A 19,325-nucleotide genomic window follows, 5' to 3' on the forward strand; every position below is an offset into this window, starting at 1 on the left:
AAAACATAATACATGAGAAAAGATTAACTAGCTACGTTTATGTTTGGTATACAATTTCAAAGACTTCGCAGAAGAATATGACATTCAAAACGGAAACGATTGCGTTGTGGCATGCCATAACAACTTTAATCGAAATTAAATTACACGTTGAGTAAGAACGCTAAACGAAATTGTTGTTGCCTTTGCTAAACGCTCACACCGTCCCCTTTTGCCTTGCCAATCCGTTCGACGTCTCAAAGCGGCATGGCTGGTTGCAGATAAGAGTTCGAAAACATAAATACTCAACTCTCAAAGGCACATCCTTTCGACAGATATCATTGTATCTTGAGGCAATATTGTTGCGATCAGCACACTCCAACGAACGGTGCCGATAGCTCACTTCCCACACTTCCCACACTTCCCTCCAGCCCTCCCCCCATGTTGCGTGTCAATGTCAAGTACAATTTAGGGCTCCTCCAGCAGAAGCCAAAACTCGAGCAAGCAACAATGGTTCCGTGTGCCGTGTGCGTGCAAACGGACGTCAAAATGGCAAAACATCGGTTTTGCTGTTGCGCTCAGTTCGTTTGCCTGATAAGCGAACATATTAACACGGCCATTGAAGTGGCTTACTTTACGAAACGAGTGCGATAAATGTCTATGGCGCAGCAGCAGCCCAGTTGTGGCGTTCTTTTTTTCCTTCTTTTCTCTCTCCATTTTCTTGTTCAAATTCCCACCGGGGACGTGTGCACATTCGAGCACAGCGAGCATGTGTGTGTGTGAGTGTGTGTGTGACCGCAGCACATACAACCGACGGAAGAAAATGGTGTTCGTTCCTCCAGCACTCGAGCCCACTCGTGGCGCTCGACATTTTTACAAGACGAAAAGTGCTTTCCCATACCCATTGAAGCGAGTTTCGTTGTAGTGCAAGAAATGGTTATTTATCGGTTGGGTTGGTTTCGCCCATTTTTACCCACCAAAGCTATCCCTACCCACCCCCCCCCCTCTCCTCACTTACCCATTGGTCAGTGTTGGCGGCCTGCGGATGGTGATGATTGGCCCAGTAACCCTCGCCGGCGTCAGCCCACTGCGACTCGAGCGGCAGTTCCGGTTCCGGTGGCCATAGCGGTGGTTTCGGTGGGCGTGGGGAGGCAGTGTCCCCCCGTGGGCACCACAACACCGACTGTGGGCAACCTATGTTGATGATTTTCAGCAACCAAACCGCCGATAGCCTGTACAGACACAGGATTGAATTGGTGCGGCCGACCGACAGCGAGGGTCGACGGGTGCCGACGGTGCGTGTGGCAACGTGCTACCAAACGTCCCGGTAGTCACTCCGCCGTTCCTAACCAACCTCTTACACGTTCAGCACTTGTTCAGCACACGAAATGGGGTCGAAGGGCCGGAAAAGCGGAAGGATTTGTCACGGTCGCACACGGGGGAAATGGTTCAATTTTTCGCCGAACGCGGATCGCCGTTGAGAAAAAGCATGCACAACGCTGGCACGCGAACACTGAGCCTCCGCTTTTATGACATACTGGTGTCGCGCTGTGGTGGCACATGAAGGACCCACTTTCTACGTCGCTCAGCCATCGAGTGGCCGTGGCAGCGACAATCGTTTCACTGTAAGCCCTGCACGAACGTCAACGATTGACACCACATTTAATCACTGCCGCAAGCGGTGGAAGCTGCTTACACTTTGGAATGAAAGACGACAGATGAGATCCTAATCAATATCTGCTCAGCGGATTACACAACTGGACAACCGAAAAATGCTCTCCGAAAATCCAATGAAAAGCGTTATCGAAACGATGGATGGATGATTAATTAGTGTCGTTTAGGGATTAAACATAAAAGAAAATCAAGCGAAAAACTAGATGCTTAGCTAAAAAAAGCGCCTGCTGGCGCTTTATTGACCTTCAAAACACAAAATAAAACGCTTTAAATCATTATGAACGACAAATTTGCTGCAGTATATCGCTCAACCCACACACATACACATAGTCATTGCATTGCAAGACATCTTTAGAGTAGCAACCAAACGGATGTGCTGTTCCATTTCTCGACAAACTAAAGAAAATCGTGCAAAGCACATTGTCCTGTGAATGAACGTCAGCTTCACGGTTCGTTTAACCGAAACAGAATTGCTTGGTATGCGGTATGGAGCTTTTGTCTTTTTCCGTTCGCAATTTTACTTGATGAACCAAGCGCCTGAGATCGAACCAAACCTAACAAATAGTTGCACGACCAGAGCAGAAGAAAATGGGCCTATTGCTAGTGAACCACCAGGCGGCTCCATCGCTTAACTACGAGCGCCACCAGGCGCCTCCATCGAAGCAGGAAGGTTTCAGTTGCCAACGCTCGCGGTGTTACCATGGGAACCGCGAGATAGAGCGACTGTGTCGGCACGTCACGGAAATGCGCATGTTATCGAACCGTACCACCCAGTAACAAGTATCGGCAAGTAGTTTGCCACACAGCATTTCGGCTTCATTTAATTTTATCTTTTTTACCGCATTCATTTGCTCACTGCATACGTGTGTTTTTCTGTGTGTGTGTGTGTGTGTGTTGAAGCTCTTGGAAACCACCACCAGAGTTCGATGAGTCAGAGTTTACCACGCCATTTTCCCGTGAGCATAAAACAGCGCAAGAGTGTGGGACCATCGCCGCCGGAGAAAGGTAACAGGCTTACAAACTTGCTTCGTTTTTTTGTTTGCTGCATCGCAGCGGTTAAAGCAACACCCCGCAACCTCACTGAGAGGGCTTTGTGCCAATGCTTATCGAACCGTAAACCTACATGGCGGTGGCCTGTCACGGTGGATTCAGTGGGAAATTTATGTTATTGAAATAAGAAACCAATTTCAGGATTAAACTCGGAACCACCCACCCCGCTCATGCTCCGTCGCCAAGCGAGTGGCGGCAAATGGATAAAAGTGTCTGGTGGCAGTGCGCTATCATTCGTCGGGCTGGGCCAGAATGTAGCACGAAGCAGAACGGAACTACGAAGCAAACATTGGCCCTATTATCGAAAGGCCTTCTGTATGCCATTGCTCGTTGTGACGTTCTATTTTCACCGAGAATTACCCGATGGTCGCATTTTTAAGTTTGCCTTCCCTTCCTAGCTCTGTCTCCCTACGCACGGAAGAAAGAGCGTACCTTATGTGGCGTCCTTGAGCGACTACCAGCGTCGGTGTTTTCTTGTCATCAAGCTTCTCGGCGTTCTGGGGCACACGCGGCTCGGAAACTTTGTCTGTTGCTTGCATCCCGTATGTGTGTGTGTGTGTGCTGGTGGTGGTTTGATTTCCGATCCCAACCGAAGCAAGCTTATACGGACGGTGGGTGGTTTTAACGCGATTCCTGCTGCGGGTGTCGGGTGAATCCGCTTCCCACTCCTCCCCCCGAGGAGTGCGGGAGGAAGCTTACGTAATGAAAATTTATGTACGATTTTATTTGAATTCTTGGCGCTTCTGCTGCGAAAGTTGCTACGTGGGTACCCAGTGGCCCAGAGTGGTCGCTTTCGCTTCGTTTGTTGATTGAATTGGGTGCACTTGAATAGATTTATCTCTTTGGGAAATGAAATGAGCAATCGCGCACTGCACGCGAACGGGTGTGGGTCGGCGATCTTCGTCTGCACGGACCATAATAACAACGGCAGCGACGAGGATGTAACGCAAATATGTGTACCGCTCTCGTGTGCCGTTTGTTGCCCTTTTGATTCAAATTTATACGCGTCTGTTTAGAGTCAATAAAATCACACCAATATTTATTGGAAGCATTTGCCATAAAACGCAGTACAACTGTGTGTTCGGAAAACAAGATTGTTTCCGTTGATTGAAGCGTTGAAATGAACTTCAATGTGTTAAATTGATTATTCAAAAGTTCAATTGAATTTAATTTGTCTTATGGTATTCTTTAGATAAATTGCAAACAGTTCTAAATAATACACTCAGTAAACACAACGACGGGTGTAGATCGCTTTTCTTCTGATCCGTTTTCCCTGTAGCAAAGAATGATTATTCATTTACGTGATAAGCTTCCCTGACGGCATATATAGTCACAGCTAAGAGAAGGAAGAAGTCATAAAACTGCTAGCACACTACAATTGTCTTACAGCTCAAAATTGAACCATTCAGTACGTTAGTATGACCCATGTTGCCCGTGTGTGGCAAACAATTCCATTCCATTACAGTCTTCCCTCGCTCGTACGTAGTTGTCTGCGTAATGTTTGCGTTTGCGCTCACGCAGCCCACAAAGCTGTCAGGCCCTTTCTTGCCATTGATTGTAACGGCTGGATAAACTCGTATGGCCATTTTCAAAGCACCCAATACCAACCATACCCACGGCTCCGTAGTTTTGTAGTTTGAAACTTTATGGCACTATCCGTAGGAATTTTTGGGACAAAATAAAGTAAAACGAGCAACTGCGGACGAACGAACCCTGACCGCTCACAGTGCAGAAAATCAAATACTGTTAACGGTGAACAGATGCACACATACGCATACAACAGTTGACCGAAGGAAGCTTCCCGTTGGGGATCCTTCGGTAGACGACAAAGAATCCCCCAGATGGAGGTAGCGCTTTGCATGCAAAAAGGGGCAAAAAGCTCGACCAATATGGGTGTGTGTGATACAACACATTCGCTCGAATGGGACTGGCTCAAATGCGGAAAAACAAACGCGTAATTGAATTTTATGCTCTCTCTCTCCCACTCCATGTGCCATTCTTTCTGTGGGCGGGTGTTTATGTTTTCGATATGGAATGATTTCCAACTTTTATCACCACATTAGCAAAACGTCATTAAACTCCGGCTATTTTCTAACATGCCTGCTCCGTATTGTTCAGCAGTACCTGATGCTGGCGCTTTCCATTTCTCGGATTTTCTCTGCATTTTTCAGCAAATATGGGGGGGGGGGGGGTGAGCTGTGTGTACAGAATGGTCACACACGCAAACAAAAGCAGCTTGCAAAGGCCTGGTGTATGTTGGAGATAGTCAGTCGGTGCTGTTATTTGCTGCTACGGCTCCGTACCCTTTTTAACGAAGAGAGTACTGGTGATTCAAGGAAGCGACAATTGTTAAAACCGGCTCGTATGAGTGTGTGTGTGTGTGTGTGAGTGAGTGTTTTTGTTGATAAAAGTTCAGCTTTTCTTATTTGACGATTGAATGAGTGAAACCGTTTTCGACAGCACACGATCAAACTGTTACATTGTTCCATTATGATTCGTATTGTTTTTTGTTTTGCTTGCACACATGTTGTTTTAAAGGTAGAACAGTAAATTGAACTTTCATTACACTGTTTTACAGTAACATCAAATGCGTTTCATTCAAAAGCGACATGTAAAGGTAAAGGTGAAGCCACGGGTTTCACTGCATGGTAGCTCGGACGACTAATTATATGGCTCAATATTTAATTAACCCTGAAACCCAACGACAATCGTGCCTCGACTGTCAGATGCATCGCTCCTTTCCCGGCGCTAGGCGTATTTATTATTAACCCAGCACGAACAGCCCCGTGAGAAGCACCAACGTTGCGAACGGTGCTTTCTGATCGAATGAACTCGACGGTGCAATCAGGCAGGCACAAAAGTCATCAAGCCACCCGGAAACCACCTCCCATTTATTATCTAAATAACTTTTACCCGAAGCCTTCCTCTCCTTTGCTGCTCCAGCGCTTATCTGCTGCTTATTCGTTCGTTTAAGGAAGGAAAATCGAATGCAGCATAGTCTTGCTAATTACCGGGGAAAACCCGCCAGTTCAGCAAAACCTTCTGCATCACAGATGTCGGTTTCCGGCCTGGCCTGGTTTTGTACCAGGAAATGGTGAAAAGTAGTGTGGGGGGAGTGAGTTACAGGGTTGTGGTACTACATCCACTAGCAGCATAAGGCATTGCGAAATAAGAATGCACAACATCCCAACCATGGACACAATGCTGTACGTGAACACGGTACAGGGAAGAAATTTGTCTTCCGGCTGTCCGGGTGGGGAGGGGGGAGCACAGGCAAAGGTGACGAAGGCGGCACCTACTAAAACGTGCAGCGTGCACTCAAGCTCCCGGCCCTTCACTAAAGCATAATCAGTAAACGAATGCATCCGTGGCATAGCCTCAGACGGAACACTCAGATTGCTTCCGGTTCCGGGAAACAACACGGTTACTGCGGAGGCTACATACAACGACGTTCCCCAAAGAGACGGTAAGAAAGACAGTGAGAGAGAGAGAGAGAGAGAGAAAGCGAGAGAGAGAGAAAGCGAGTCTTCCGCCCTCGATTCCCCAATTGAGCCACACTGCCACCAGTGCGGGCAGCTTTCCCTCGGTTGATGGAAGTTTGCAGATAAGGGAAAAGTAACATAATTTCCCCAAACAAATGGCATAAAAAGAGCGAATAAAGAGGGAGTGGGGGGGCTGGTACTTCAACTGGCACTAATAGGGTTGTTGCTCGTGGCAGCAGTGCCGTTGTCCGTTGTCATTAATCAAATTTATGGTGCCCGGGCAGGAAAGATTTACTGCAAAAAGGCAAGCTTCTCTGGCCCCTTGGTTACCATCGGGCTTCACCTGGGGTCATGTTTATTGTCAGTGTACGTGTCTGTGTATGTGTGTGTATGTGTGCATTTTTGTGAAGATGTTATCCCTAATAAGATGGAAAGAACAATGGATTTTGGCTTTCTGCCTCTCGTTTTGTGCCGTTCCTTTGCGACACGTTTACATGTTCTTGTTCGTTCGATCTCCTTCTTTCTCTATCTGTTGTGTGGGCTGTTTTGGTGCTATTAATGTACAAAAATGCTTAATATGTTTCGCTGCTACGTATAAGCAAATTCTTAACAGCACCCAGTGTTAAGAAATTGTATTTGAACATTCTAAGAAACACACTTTTCCACGTAAAGGCGCTTTTTTCTCATCCTTGTTTTTTCTCTTCACTTTGCAGCAGCAATATACCTGTCCAAAGCAACCGTCCCAACTGTTATGTGCCAGCCATTTAATAGCGTCCATTCAGCTACACAAACCACTTGGCAAACTTTAATCCTACCAATTGTGCCGTGAATACCTTCCGGAAATTAAACCAACCAACCAACAAAAAATCCCTCCTCGATGGAGCACACAAACACACAAACGGTAGGCATTAGTTGCTTAAAACTTTATTACCAACTTGCACCGCCCACGGACGCTTGGTCGCTGTTTTTTTTTGCCATTCTCCACTCCGCTCGCTTCTTTTTGAGTGCAAGAGACAAATTGACAAACAACGGGACACCGGCACTGTTCATTACAGTCCTAATCCTTGCCCATCGTTGCCCGGCCGTGCGAGCGCCATCATCATCATCATCATCAGCTGGCTCGATAGTGGTTGAGGGTCTTGTCTTTTCAAAAGCTAGTGAATGGCAGCGCACGATGTAAAGAAAAGCCACTGGGAGGGAGTGTAGAGAACAAAAAAATAATGGTGGAATGGCCTCCGTAATATCATTACCTTCTTAAGGAGCAGCACGCACAGTACGCGCTCCGTATTATTATTCATCAGTGTGTAACCAAATTAGATCAGTGAATGAATGATGGTGGGCCGCAAATGGTGGGCGAATTTCGCTATCTTCAAATTAGTACTAGCGGTGTGTCATTAATCTTTTTTCCCTTTTTTGTGTTTTGTTTTGTTTTGGTTGGTTCGTTTTGCCGCTTTCAATGCCACGCACTGGTCTCCACTGGCGTCACTTGAACAATCTTCAAAGACCGGCTAAATGATAGACCCCAGATCAGACAGAATGATCTAAACAAGCGGTTGAGTCGGCCCAACCCCCTTCACTTCTTTTTCTCAGCTCCTGCGGCTGTGGAACTTGTAGCTATCGGGTGTCTCGTTGGTTTTCCATCCCCTTCAAACCCAATCTTCGCCGTATTGTTAGACACAGGCGAGCCTACGATAACCTGATAGCCACATTGCAAAGGCTTATCGGTTGAGGAAAAACGATCTCTGAACTTCACAAAGGCTGGCAGGATCGGCGATTCGCAGCGAAAGGATAACGACGACGATCCGGTTGTTCCGTTGATCGATAAATGGCATGACCATCGTCGAGATGGCTCATTCCCGATGAGCTTCTCGGCAGAAAGCTTAACCTGACGGGAAACCTCCACCCCCTTCCCCATCAGAAACAGAGCGTGGTCAACAGTCAACCGGAGGCGAAAGTTAGAATAAATAAATTAAAAACGATAAAAATAAATTGGAATGCTATCGACAGCGCTGAGGGTAATGGTTTCCCTTCCCACCTCATCCCGGCTGGTTTGATTTCGTTGGTCGGATGTGGGTTTCTTTGTGTGTGTGTGTGTGTGTGTGTGTGTGTGTGTGTGTGTGTGCAGGGGAGAGAACCGTTTATGCATTGGTATGTGGTTGACGCGGGTGGAAATTCACGAAACCAGGAAGTGTGCTCCAAAGAGTGTGTAGCAGTACAGCATACACACAGGCACAAACCGGACATCACATACAAACGGGTTGCGCAGAGTGGCAATAGAAAGTTAAATTGGATGAGCTATGAGTGAAAAATAATTTCCACTTCTCGCATCCAGCTGATGTGCTAGTGGCACCGAGGGAATCGTTTTCCCATGTTCATATTTTTCACTGACAATTTTCACTTCTACTTCCCCCGCTGGTGGTTTCTAGTTCGACTTAACCCACCCCGGTACAGTTCACTTGCTTCAGTGACAGTGGCACCCAAGGAAGGAGGAAATCTGATCGTAAAACCAATTCTCGCTCAACCACACCGGACACACACACACACAGTACAGTCTTTAAGCAGCAGCAGCAGCAGTGAAAAATAACACAAAAAGTGAAACTATCCACTGCTCAACACGAAGGCAAAAAAGTCCTTGCCGAAGAGCTTGATTGCAACTGCTGCCCGGTGCAGGGACGTCGGTGTCGCTTACTGCTGGTCACTAGCACATCGTCCCAGTAACAACAACCCGTGCTTTCGGTGTGCTACAGCAGGGAAAAATCTGGCATTCAATATGCGCTTTGGACAGCTGCTACATTCCAGCTCGGCGGGAACGGCCAACGGAAGGCGTGTGTGGTGTACAGAGGGAAGGAAAAGCTCAGTTACCACACATGAAAGACAGGTGTGCGGCCCACTGCTGCCAGGGCACACATCATTGGGGAGCAATTTGAAGAATGCCAACCCGACGGAAACGGGACGAAGGGAGAGGGTCGTCGTGTGTTATGAAATGTCACATCCTTTATCGTGCTTTATGAACTGGAGAATTCATGGACGAAAGGGTGAGGCTATCTCAAACAGGCAAAAACAAACGATTCGTTGAAGGTAAATGTTTGCCACGAGCAATGATTCTCCATTTTCACTGCAATCCTTTGCTTTGTGTACTACAGTGGACATGATTGGGGTGTAATAGCTGGCGGCGTTTGGTTTTGCTACGAGTTTAGTTTGAGCGATAGCACACCCAAGAGCAAAAAGGAAAATTAATTCAAGTCTACAGTTGAAGATGTTTGCTTAAAAATATTATTGTTTAATATACACTTTTTAGCGCCATTTATTTCGTCAATGAAGCACGAAAAGGGTAGAAACAACTTCGAATAACTTTCATTCCAATGTGCGTACATTACACACAAGCAACAATCACCCTCCTCAATACAAGTGTAATGCACCAGCAAGGGGGTAGCAGGAGAATGCTTCAGACATCATAAAGACAGCAAACCCCATCGACAGCACAGCTGCGAGTCTGCGAGTCTACAAAACGTGCGTACAAAACCAGCGCATCACATCGATGGTGTTGGGAAGCTGTTGCATAATTTAATGCCACTGCCACTTGTTTTCACACGAGCGCAAGCGGTTCGACCGTGTTCGGATTGAACCCGACGCCCGGCCGGATGTTTGCTTCATGGATTGCATGGATTTTCTTTTTATTTCTATCCATCTCCTTTCTTTTACCTTCCTTTGCTCGCTTTTATTTCAAAGAAATTCCCGTTTTATTGAAGACCCGCTCGTTTCATGGGACCTGTATTTCCCCCTACTGCTGAGCTTCTTAACTTTCTGTTCGGTTTTTCTTTGTCACCGCCACAGATTAGACAACGGTGCTACGGCGAGTCTTGCTCTACATCTTGCTGCGACATCTAAGTGCTTAACGTCGTACCGTCGTCGTTGTCGTTGTCGTCGTCGTCGCAGTGCTTTCGCGCAGCAGAGATGCGAAATCAACAAAACCCTTTGTCTGGAACTTCTGCAAGGTTCTCGGAACGGTTTCTGGCACTGTCACCGGGTGGAAATGCGGTGGAAAGCTGGGCGCACTCATTTGGAAACTTTTTCCCTTTTTGCTCGCCCCCTTTTCTTTTTGTTACGGCCTGACCCGGCCGGCGGCTGTCGAGATGCGTTTCATTTCCGTTTTTATTTACCTCGTGCGAAAACACACTCGTGCCAAACTCGTTCTGCCCTCCACCGCCACTTTGCGCCCACCCATTGTGTGCTACTCTCGAATGCCCTTGCTGCGGCAGCCTTGCTGTGAAGCTGTTCAGCACGCCCGCATATCCCATACCGGGACCTGGAGGCTGGAGTTCAATAAATACACGAAATTTATTACCGAACCAAACAATATCCTGACCAACACACACTGTATTGTGGATGGACAGCTCTCGGATCGAAGCTGACTGCCAATTGATTGCGAAGAGGACCGGATGGACGCAAAGGGGGGAAGTAATGACGGTCGCCCGTTTCCTAGGGACCTTTTCTCTCCGGAGAACGCTGCCGTGGGCTCTTTGTTTGCATACAATTTCGTCTAACTCGTGTGCTCGATCTGTCCACATCTGGGCGGTAGAGCAGCAGAGAGAGAGAGACAAAAAGAGAGTGAGAGAGATGACTGCCAATATTCTGCTGAAAGCTTTTCGGGCGAAATGGTGAACCAATAATTAGATAATTGAAATCAAACAAAGGCGTCGATGGGCCGCTCGAGGATAGCCGACCGCTAATACCGAGTGGGACGGAACGGATAGGATAAGTACCTTTTGTGGGACAAATAGCACCGTGCTCAATTGCACTACGCTGTACAGATAATTAATGTTGAATAATTTTCGTTGTTTTGAGGATAAAGATGACTTGCTCGAATGTTCGAATGATAGGTTCGTTCTATACGCTGATTGACTGCTGCTTAATTTGGTAAATCAATTACTAGCTCATGTGAGCGCAACTCAATCTATTGTTCTTCATCGTTAGGAGGTTGAAGCAGTCACTTAATAATGAATAGTTTTGCTTTTAACTGCATTTTTCTGCAAAACAATCGTTTTGTGTGTGTTGAAGAAAACATAAGTTTTAAATCAATCTTTACTATTGTCATAAAACATTTGCTGATAGTATAAAATTGCATAAATATAAAACGAAACAGAGCAACATTGACTGCTTGATCTAGATTGGTTACCTTAATGCGTTATTAAAATTTTTTTTTTATAGGAAATTAATATTTTAAACAATAACATTATTATGCTGAAACATGTAAAAATAGTCCTCTAGCCAGATACATTGCTTGTAATCAATAATCGATTATGTATAGGGTGTAACTCTTGTCGAGAAAGCACAACCTACACATATGACAAACGCATATCAAACATTGTTTCAAAAATAAAAGCACAGCTTTAGAGTGTGCTGCTGTTTGCTCCTTTCATTATTCTGTGAAGCTCTCGTTTCACGTTTCATTGCTAAAAATAGCTCAACCACTCATTCCGGTATGATGATTCCATGCTCGACTGTTTGCACTGTACACGAGAACGAGCGATATGCGGGATGAGCTTTTTTCATTGAAATATCAAATTGATTGTCGTAGATTTGCAGAAAAAACATACTTTTTATAAATATATAACATATAGCGCGTACTAAAACTAGATTACCCTCCAAAAAGATGTTAGAAATACTGTTTAAGATTTGCAAAAAGAATATCTATATAATTATTTCACGGCTCTAAAGCTCTATTTCCATAATAAGTGGTGTGATAATGGTATGAAAAATATGGAAAATTATGCAAAAACATGTAATTTCATTAAAAGAAAATAATACATCCACTGTTTTTGTCTAGCATTCATCCGAATACTAAGTACATTGCAATAACGACTGTCCATGGAGCTCTTTCTATAGCAAAAGCTAGTATCAGCTAGTGCTCCGGTGTACCTACATTACATTACAATCGATACACACACTGTGAGCACCAGCACCGCACAACGGAAACGTGTGCTTTGTGTGAGAGATGTTTCCAATATGCTTTCAACAAAGAAAAGCTGGATCATAATACTGGCATTTTTATCCTCACCGCTGCGCAAAAGTTGCGCAAAAGTAGTAAAGAAGGATTGCATCGCACTACCCATCGCCGCACTATCAACTTTGTCCGATTGGTTTCACGGAAAATCCCTCTCACCAAAGTTTATTTGCAATTGTTTACGAAGCTTCCGTTGTTGTGAACGCTTCTTCTTTTTCTTTTTGCTTGGTTGTTGCTTCGTTCGTGCCTTTCCGTCAGGTTTTCGCGGAAATTGGCCATACATTTCCACCTTCCCCGGGTGGAAGGTGGAGAATAATGATGGTTGTGTTCGATTGAAATTCAAACAAGCACTCGGCAAGCGTACGGTCGCTTTCCCCGGTCAGGCTCTCAGCAGTTTACCACCGCCACCACCACCATCATCCGGATAGCAAACAAACCGTGTGCAATATCAATTTTTGATGAATGCTTCCGAGATGGGCACGCATGGTAGATTTGCGCCTTGTGTGCGGAATGCTTGCGCTCGCACGTGTTTCGCTTCTGCCCACTGTTCCCATCTACACTCAAGGCACAGACAGTGAGGCGGTGGTGGAGCTTGTAGAAGAAAATCCCCCGGACGGTACAATCCTTTGACGAGTGGTACAGGCACACAAGTTTCGTCGTGAAAGTAAGGTACAAGGAAATGCTTTCACGGTAAGATGAACATCACAACCCGGTACAGCTCGGTAAGTTGATCGTATGCAGTACTGAACGTGAGCGTGTGTGTGAACGTGGCACAAGCATTAAGGATCTCTTCTTTCTGGATATGAAACCAGTCAGTCTGGCATCCGATAATTTTCCGTTTTGGCAGGAACGCCCTTCCATGTTTGAGCTGTGGTTGCGTAAATCTGTTCCTGGATGTAATCACTCAATGTGCTGGTGAAGATTTAATCAATTTTTCAGCATTTCTTCTATTAACTCGTAGCAACTTCGTATTGGGAAATACTTGGATTCGTTTTTCCACTGATAAACTCTATTTGTAATTGAAGTAAAACAAACCCAGTTGGAGATTAATGATTATTTTCGGATTGCATCTCGTGCTATAATTATATTAGTATGTGCTTTAGGTCTTTCCTTGTTAGCAAAAAGATTGAACGAAGATATTTCAAAATAAAAATACTTCAAGCTGTTCAGAAACATGAGAAAAGTTCCATAACTACACATTTTTCGTTCATATCATACGAATTTATCGTTTTTGATTATGGCCAAAGTGTTTATTTTTTGCCTTGTACGCAACGTTAACAACTGAAGTAGCTCCGATTGGAATGGAAAATAAAGTTATAAAAGTAACGACTATATACGATGCTGAGCACTTTATCTACGGCCGGCCGATGTTAATCCTATTGACTCATAATATGTTTTGCGGTGAGCCTTACTTCTACGGAAAACACTGCCTAAATAAATATGTTTTATTCCCTTGAATTTCCTCTACCTTTCTCTCGCCTTCAGTGGTGTCTTTTTTCTATACATTCCGTACAAAAATTAGCTTTTCGGGACTGGTGTGAAAACATTTTAATCTTAATCTAACACTTCCTCATCCATTCGCCACATAATTCCGTAGTGCCTTTAGGTACCTACACTCAAACGAGGCTGAGTTGGGCGCAAAGTTGCATACCAACAACCCAAATCCACCCTCTCTCATCCACCACACACGATCTGCACCGCATAAGCAAAGGAAAGCGGAGGGCGCATATTTTCAAACCTAATCACATTTTCACCCACGATAACCGCAATGCTTTGCAACACCACCGCAAAATTGGTCAGCGCCTGCTTCTTTCCAACGGGCGTTTTTCGGGGGAACCTTTCGCTGGAGTGATGATTGCGCAGTGAAAATAGCACACAGCCAAAAATGAAAGGCACCACAAGCTCCCAGTGTTTCAGTCAAATAAAAACCGAGCACCACCACCACAGCCATGCTATCCCTTGTGAATGTGTGTGTGCGAAACGACGTGCGAAACACTGTTGCTCATACGTTTAATAAGCACATATTTGCATAAAATGTTACCACGCCGCCGCCGCCGCCGGGCAAGTGTTCCTCTCAGTGTCTTGAGGCACGCTCTTTCATCATCTTCCCGCTGGTGCTTCACACTGGAAATGAGAACGGCTTCGCATGCCTCAGTGCAACGGGTGTGTTTGTCTAGCTTTATAAATGATAGTTACCGGGAGGTTTCGGTCTACTTATCCAGTCTGTGCACAACTACAGCTGCTCACCCCTAGAAAGTGTTGCTTTCTTCTAACGTGATTTACTACGATCGATGATAAGTTTCGCACGATGGCTTGATGCAGATTTTTCATGATCTTTCTCTTTAGTCTTCACATACACACACTCACTCACACACACACACACACTCTTCCAGCTGCTGCGAAACAAAGCTTGCCGGTATAACATTTTCAAAACTCTTCAGACTGGGAGACTGGTCGGGAGGAAAAGCGGAAAAGAACAAGTTTTCCTCCGCCCCATCGAAAAAAACGGACGCCACCTAGGAAGCTCGGGTTTTTTTCTTCTTTGTTTGGATGCCATTTTAGCGTCACCTTGTTCGGTTTAGACAAGATGCAACACGCTTCGCCCAACATTGGCAAACGTGACCAGGGCTGCCGGGAACGCTGTTCATCCACCGCTCATAATATTTTGTTCGCGGCGTTAGGAATTTAATTTAATCCGCACACACACGCACACAACACGACACGACACGGCTTGTCTATGTGAGGACTAATCTATTACGTAGTTTTTTTTTACTTTTTAGCTACTCTACCACACGCTTCTCCTTTGAAATTGTGCCATTTGGCGAAAAACGATGGAAAAGCGAAAAGGTGGTCGGAAACCGTTGACAAATTAATAAAATAACACCGTGCCGTCCAACGACAATGCGGCGCGAATAAGTTATGGTAAAGTGCGCGGTTCCGTTGGCGGGATGGATGGATGGGTCGGGTGGGTGAGTCGAATGTGTCGTATTAATTTTGTGTTAAACACCGACCTGTAATGTACGACCACTTCATTTGACTTTCATGGTAATGGGTTCAAAATTAAACCAAATAAGTACGATTTATGGCATGTACTTGGTAACTTTAATCCCCTCTTATGGTACCGGCTTTACTGCCGTCACTTCACCATCGTGACTAAGGTTTCTTTAGCTCATTTGGTAGCACACTTCTATGGAAATTTTACCTTTGATGTTCTTCCAACCTTTTTTTCTCCACTGCCAACAGCATACCAGAAGGTGTGAGCATAAAGGTGTCAGGACGTTTTTTGTCACTCTTTACGCCGAACATTTACCCATACGACGAGCGGGTATTACAATGCTAACTAAGCGACTTTATCCGGTGGCTTTGATCTTGATCGATCGAAGGGACATTTTTTGTGTAAAACATCGACCTAATGTACGACCAAGCATGAAGTATTGGCAGCTAACAGGCAGCAAGTTAATAAGCTTTTTCATATCAGCAGTGGCCTGTCGCGTAGATTGGCTGTATAATTCTCGGAGCAAATGAGAAAAACCAACGACACCTTCAGGGCTGTAATGGTTTACGCTTTACTTATTGCCTTTACGACCGGATTTTGGATTCGTCTTTGTATTTATGATGAGTTTTACTCTCTTTCAATCTTCTAGTTGATTGTAATACTTAAATTTTAAAGTAATTTGAAATAAAACATATCTAGCTTTATATTTAACCGCATTAATGTGTCTTAAGCCTTAAGCCCACAATAAAACATACGTTAGTCCATCATCCTTTTACTTTGGAATTCTATATCAATGTGTATGTAAAAGTATATAAATTGAGAAGTGTACTTGGCACAATAATGCACATAAAAAGTCAAAAATCAATTTGATACAAAAGGTTTTAATGAGAATAAATTGCCATTTTCGAGCAAAAGTACATCCTTTTCGGAGGATGTATGTAGGCAACAGGTATGCGCACCATTCTAAATGACCTCAGGAAAAAGTTGTTAGGCGAGTGTAGCCACTCTTCACCATACAAGGATGTAGAAATTATGAACTTTTATTGCTCTCTCAGCGGTTCGTTTTTATGAGACTACTGGGAACAAAGCTGGCAACCTTTTCTGGCTGTAATCCATTAACAATGATTGTGGTCGCTCTGACTGTGTGTGCCTTTACTTGTTTTGAGGGTGGGTCACGACCGAACAAATCTATGACATGATGTTTACACGATGCTTTGTCGGTGCTGTCAGTTTGTAACCGAGTGGTATGTAAAACATGTTTTGGTTCAGGTGAATCATCCTCGTAAGGGCCACTCATTTCAGTATTTGAGGTTCCGCATGAGGAACATAAGACTGACAAAAAATATGTAGCTTGTTTAAATAATATGTAGCTTAGTTTAAACCACATAATCAAAATTCAAGTAATGCAAAATAATTAAAAAGTTGCCCCACCTATACAAATCACAATACAAATTAGTGATGGTACATCAAATACAAAGAATAAAACTTTACATTTGCAGTGACATTAGACAGTTCCACACCTTTTAGAAATTTGTATAGATATATAATAGAAAAAATAGAACCTAGTACCACAACGAATGTATCTTATTTAGTACTGAAGAACAGGACTTTATCCCAGATAGAATAATTAGATAGACTCTAAGGCTACTCTATAAAACCTTCGATATGCAGCGAATGTTACTCAAAAAGTTTGAGTAAACCAAAGATTGCATTGAAGGAAATGCACTTTGATGTTTATGAGCATGTATGGAGCACGCTTTTATAGTGAGCTTTGGTATTATTACACATTTTCTGCCGTTCCGTGCCAGGGAATGATTGGCTGGGATAAAGGACTTAACATAAATTAAACCCATTCCAACTGTGGATGGTTGTTGCTGTGTTGAATTGCATCGAACGATCAGCAAAAGGATTTTTTTCGGCGAACTCTTTTGTTGCGTTAATTATACATTGCATAATGACCTAAAGAATGAATGGTTAATGAAGGTAAATGAAAAAGGAAAAATGATTAAATTGACGTAAAAAAGGAACAAGAAAATAATTGAAACGCAATGCACCATCATTTAGCAACACTGGCAAACTCTGTACACTAAATGTTACACACATTATACACATTTTAGCTACGTTTGAGCTGTATTAAAACTGATTATTCTTAATTCAATTAAATGTATTCACAAAACCACACACAAATTTCACATATATTCACAAGCAGCGGCTTTTTCTAACACCAACCACACTTCCACTGTACATAAAACATCGTACATTTATGATAATTTCCGCCGTTTTGTTAAGCTTCCAACTTTTCCTACACACAGTGTTACTAACACAATAGGACACAATGTGGCATTTTTTTTGCCATCAACTGCAAAAGCTTAATTGCATATGGACGGTTTTACACTTTGAAATGTATCGTTTCTTTTCGCTCTTCCATTTTCCACAAACAATATGGTTGTGAAACACACAAACATACTGAGTATTTGCTTTTCTATACCAGCTTTAACCAGAGCATCCTAATTGCACAATCACCTAAGCAAACAAAAGCTACACAGGCAACTTCTTTGCCACAATTGTGTAGATAATAAAGTGCTCCGAGAATGTAAATCGCACCCAACGGTACACGAGTATTCACTTATTAAAATTGAACGCCTTTTTGCACATCCACACGTCCAACAGATTGAACCCGTACCATATGAAATCACCCACCAGAACCGGCTTCCAAGGTAGCACAGGGAACGGGTTTCTTTTCCTTTTTTTCGTAAACCTTTTCGAGCGGAACACACCGAGCGTTGAGTGTTAAACTGCAAAGCCGCGAGTCTGGCAGGCACTGATTGCGAGGACGACTTCCGAGTCACATTACCCAAACCTGTGATGCTGTGGGCCACCTGCTGGTGTGAGTTCTGCTTTCTCGAACCTATCAAATGCACAATACACTTTATCTCACCAGTAAAAAGCGCTTTCCCGTTTCCCTGCGCCCACCGTGCTTTGAATGAGCGAGCGAGAAATGTGATAACGATGAGACACTCCTTCTTCAAGTGAGAAGGTTAAATGATGTGAGCCACGGCGTGGCTTCTATACACACCACTGCTAGGCGTGTGTTTGTGTGCGAATCAATGGTGTGGCTTGGTGTGTCGGATCAGCTCACAGTAGGCACAGCTCATACATTCGACAACACAAAGCACGCTCCAGACGCACACTCACACACACACACACTGGTTGACAGGGGAGAAAGTGTCCGCCGAATCATTCTCACTTTCATTTACGCCCCTTTCTCACGCTCACCATTAGCGAAAGCTTCTATTCGCTTGTTCCTCTCTCTCTCTCTCCCTCTCTCACTCTCAGTGAGCTCTTTAGCTCTGCACAGCATCCACACTCCCAGCCGGCACTCAACCGATTTCCCGATCGTTCACTAAAGGACCATACATACACTCAAGGATAATGGGAGCAGAAACAAACGGCAGGAACGCTTCGCTGGCTGACGGACCGAACTGGACGCAGCCCTTACCGAACCACAGACAACGCGATACTGAGTGGGGCTTGACTTTTGGCAGTGATGTTTTATAATCAGCCGATTGCGGGCTGCGATTCTGCTCCCGCAGACTTTGGCGCTCCAGAACACTCTTTGCGCTGTGAGAGAGCATCTTCTCGGCTGGTGCGGCGTATATCTGTGAGTTACTGGGGGAGGCGAGCCTTTTTTTGTGAATGCAACCAGTGCCCGTGCCTTCGGAAATGGAATCGGGTAAGGGCGAGGATCGTTTTTACGACACAGGAAAGGTTGTTATCTTAAAGCTATGCATCGAAAAAGAGTTTTTGTGCTTATTACCGCTTATTTTTATTCACAACTAGCAACTGGAGAATAATGGACGAGGAAACAATTTAAACAAGAGAGAAAGGAATCTTTAAAATTAGTTTTTGCACTAAAATAGCATAGCTATTAAATTTAACTGTAAAATAATTTTACCATATTTTTTCATCTAATTCAAAGTACCCGTCAAGCTCTTCTCGTGCATGTTCGCCTGCACCATGCCAAGGAAGCAGAATAATTAAAACTAATTCCCAATTTAACCCACTCTTAAACGAAACGGTCTAGCCCTTGGTGTTCGCTGGTCCCATCCGATCGAATTATGCACCGCACGGCACTCCGACTCAC

At 44.4% G+C, this 19,325-nt stretch overlaps 1 protein-coding gene and 1 long non-coding RNA gene across 3 annotated transcripts in view; both read right to left on the reverse strand.

Annotated features, from left to right (window-relative positions):
- Positions 1-19,325, reverse strand: part of LOC120896973 — a 136,083-nt gene that overhangs the window by 25,909 nt on the left and 90,849 nt on the right. The window lies entirely within an intron of this gene.
- Positions 1,185-18,686, reverse strand: LOC120896977. The gene is made up of 3 exons (XR_005738482.1): positions 18,603-18,686; positions 17,882-18,089; positions 1,185-1,673 (listed from the first exon to the last, which is right to left on the reverse strand). It is a non-coding gene; the product is annotated as an uncharacterized LOC120896977 (long non-coding RNA).

This window comes from Anopheles arabiensis, chromosome 2 (assembly GCF_016920715.1).
Source record: "Anopheles arabiensis isolate DONGOLA chromosome 2, AaraD3, whole genome shotgun sequence".
NCBI lineage: Eukaryota > Metazoa > Arthropoda > Insecta > Diptera > Culicidae > Anopheles > Anopheles arabiensis.